The following is a 3,906-nucleotide window of genomic DNA, read 5'->3' on the forward strand; positions in this document are numbered from 1 at the left end:
TTAGATTTTTCTACCTGGATTATTGAGCATGCATCAGGATGTTAAAGCTAAGCTGTTTCATCATTCTTCGATGGAGCAATAAATTCACTTGGGGACTGAGTGGTACAACCATTTAAAGCCCTTTAATAACTTGAGAATTAACTGTTCTTTACCTGTGTTCCAAAAGTCCTCCTTCGAGCCATCCTGAGCTCATCTCCAGAACTGTTGGACATCGGTCACTTCATCCTCTCTGCAGTCTTCAGCTTTTCTACATGGACCTCAGCTCATCCTTAATACAGGCTGTTCGGTCCCTATACAGGTGTTGTGAGAATTTGGTGTCCATTGTCGTAATAAGTCGGACCCCTCCAGGGTGGAAATTGGACTCCACTAAGGCTGCCTGTTGTCACGATTCTGTTCATAACTTTTATGGACAGAATTTCTCGGTGCAGCCAAGGGGGGCAGAGGGAGTCCTGTTCAGTGGCCTCAGGATTCCGTCTCCACTATTTGCAGATGATGTGATCTTGTTGGCGTCATCGTGCCGTGATCTTCAGCTTTCACTGGAGTGGTTCACAGCTGAGTGTGAAGCAGCTGGGATGAGAATCAACACTTCCAAATTTGAGGCTGTTGTCCTCAGTTGGAAAAAGGTGGATTGCTCTCTTCGGGTCAAAGGTGAGGTTCTGTCTCAAGTGGAGGAGTTCAAGTATCTCAGTGTTTTTGTCACAAGTGAGAGAAGGATGAAGCGTGAGATTGACAGACAGATCGGTGCAGCATTTGCAGTATTGTGGACTCTGTGCTGGTCCATTGTGGTGAAAAGGGAGCTGAGCTGTAAGGCAAAGCTCTCTGTTTACCAGTCAGTCTACTTTCCTAGCATTTCCTACATTTACCTATGGCCACAAACTTTGGATAGTGACCAAAATAATGAGATTGTGGATAGAGGTGGCTGAAATGAGTTTCCTCCACAGGATAGCTGGACTGACCCTTAGAGATAGGGTGAGAAGTTCAGTTATCCGGGAGAGACTCGGAGTAGAACCGCTGCTCCTCCACATCGAGAGGAGACACTTGAGGTGGTTTGTGTATCTGGTAAGGATGCTTCCTGGGTGCCTTCCTAGGGAGGTGCTTTTGTCATGTCCTACTGGGAGGAGACCCTGGGAAAGACCCAGGACATGCTGGAAAGACTATGTCTCTCAGTTGGCCTGGGAACACCTTGGGCTCCTCCCAGAAGAGCTGGAAGAGGTGGCTGTGGAGAGAGATATCTGGACCTCTTTGCTCAAGATGCTTCCCCCGCGACCTGACTTCAGAACAAGCAGAAGATAATGGATGGATGGATGGATGGATGGATGGATTGTCCTCAGCTTAGCCAGCGTTGTCCTGGCCTGTCCCCTCTCCATTTTAAAGATATTGAGCTAAAACTTTGTGTAGTAACAGCTCAGCATTCAAATTCAAATTCAAATATACTTTATTAATCCCAAAGGGAAATGAATTGTTGTAGCTCATCTTGGTTTCATTAGAGTTGTTCCAGATGCTGATGTCTTTGGGCAGGAAGGATCTCTTGTAGCAGTCCGTCCCACAGCGGATACGAAGAAACTGGCTACAGATGTCAATCTGTCCACCCAGACCCAGCAGATGTCTCGGTCCTCTTGGGCAGCAGGACTGCCTGAATGTCGGGCAGAACTTTTCCCTGAGCGATGGCCATTTCTCCCAGCAGCCTACCAAGCCCCTTGTTGCCGCAGACTTAACTGCAGGTGCCGGGGGATGATCTTGGTCCTCCCGCTGTCACAAGCTGTGTTTTCCGCTACCTCCAAGATCTCTGCAGTCAGGCTGCAATGCATCTATGGCATCTCCTTTTCAAATCATTTAGGATTTGTGGCTGTAGTTGAGATTTGAGCTTTTGAGATGTTAATCAGCTGCTCCCAGTTGTAGAAAACCACCCTGTTGTTATGGTTATGCATCATAACAAATGTCCAAAAGTAAAAAAGATGTCAGTAAAAATCCTGCCAGCAGCACAGCATCTGATATCAGAGGAAGTAATCATCCGAAAAAAAGCGATTTGCATTCAGAAAAAAGAGTAATTAAAGTTTTCAAAAGCAAAAACTCAGAATGAATGTGAGAGCTACACCTACATGCGGCCACCTTGAGCGGCGCAATTCTGGAATCCAAAAACACAGTCTCCACATATAGTTTAAACCAGTGGTATCCTGATGCATGCTCAATAATCCAGGTAGAAAAATCTAAAAAAGTTAAATCTGGTCCTCTGGACATTCAAAACAAAGCAAAACAACACAAAAAATGTAGAAACATTTTGTCTTTCATCCGAAAGACTTCCTCAGTCTGAGGTGCTGTATTCAGCTCAGTCTTATAAATAACACCTTTACCAGTGGTTTTCAATTTAAATTCAGCGAGGTCCATCTCACTAAAAGAAATCTTTCTGTAGCAAAACTCCATAATGTGTATATTTAAAAAATTTTTTAGTGACAATCACACTGGTCTTCCTCACTCAGCATATGGTCTTTTTCAGTGTAAACCTCTATATGGGCTGGTAGCAGAGAGAAACCACCAGCCAGACCTGGGAATGACTATAAACACTGGAGAAGCTACACTGCAAAAAATGCATTGCTAGAGCAAGAGCACTGGGTATGGGACACTACACGCCCATTGACAAACTATTACACAGCAATCTATAACAATGACCTAAACAAGCAACGGCCTTGCATAAACTTTGTTTTTTATTTGTGGCCTTGACCTTAGAGCTGAGGTGATATGAAATAAATGCAGCACGCTGTCTCGTGGTGGTACATATGTGTATCAAGTTTTGTTTAATTATCTTGAGCAGATCAGAAGTTATGATCCAGACAAGCAAATACATTTTTGAACTTTGACCTTGATTTGTGACCTTGCCCATGGAGCTGGGGAGATGACAAATATACACAACACACCGGCTAGTGGTGGCACATATGTGTAAGTTTTATAGTTATCTTGAGCGGACCAGAAGTCCTGGGTGGGACCAGAGAAACTTTGCGACCAGATGAGGACTACACTGTAACGTCAGACTTTTGACAAGATATCCTGATGCATGCTCAATAATCCAGGTAGAAAAATCTAAAAAAAGGTAAGTCTGCTCCTCTAGACATTCAAAAAACAAAAAAAACAAAAAAACTTATTAACGTTTCGTCTTTCATCCGAAAGACTTCTTCAGTCTGAATACAGCACCTCAGACTGAGGAAGTCTTTCGGATGAAAGATGAAACGTTTATACTTTTTTTGTTGTTTTGTTTGTTTTGTTTTTTGAATGTCCAGAGGACCAGACTTAACTTTTTTAAACTTTTGACAAGAGTTTGAAAAAAAGTGTTGGAACGTAAAATACTAAAAACTGTATATAAACTAACAAAGTCCATGCTCAATAATCCAGGTATACGATCCAACATTTTTCAGTCAGGTCATCTGGACAGTTTGTATATAAACTACTGAATCCAAGTGAAACTTAAAAACAGATCTGCTGGATCCAGATCTAGACTTCGGTCCACCTGTCTCATGTTCACACTATTTGAGACTAAAACTTTGGCATGAAAGGTGGCGGGTGACATGCATTACTTCAAGAAATGCTAGGCCTTTAACTATACTATTGATTTTCTTTTAATTTAATGACACATTAATTATACCGTGCAAGTCTTCCTACACTTCTTTCTGTGTGTATGTGTGATGCATTGATGAAACAATTGTTTGTCCGGGGTATTTTTGGTGCATGGCTGAGCTCTAATGGACTCACAGGGACCAGATGAAGGCGCAGAAAGGGGGAGGGGGAACCTCCCAGCCAATCTGAGTCTCTCCCAGCCTACACAATCTTCTCACACAGCTTCAGGGTTGGTGATGTGTGCGGTGTGAGAGGGAGCTCTGCTGTTCAGAAACATTCTGCTGCTTCAGGACACACAGA

At 43.3% G+C, this 3,906-nt stretch overlaps 1 protein-coding gene across 1 annotated transcript in view; it reads left to right on the top strand.

The window, feature by feature from the left end:
- Window positions 1–3,823: 3,823 nt before the first annotated feature.
- Window positions 3,824–3,906, top strand: part of palmdb (palmdelphin b) — a gene marked incomplete in the record, with an annotated part of 78,686 nt that continues 78,603 nt past the window's right edge. Inside the window, 1 exon segment of the mRNA XM_037694414.1 lies at window positions 3,824–3,906.

Source organism: Nematolebias whitei, chromosome 20 (genome assembly GCF_014905685.2).
Source record: "Nematolebias whitei isolate Nwh7 chromosome 20, NemWhi1, whole genome shotgun sequence".
Lineage (NCBI taxonomy): Eukaryota > Metazoa > Chordata > Actinopteri > Cyprinodontiformes > Rivulidae > Nematolebias > Nematolebias whitei.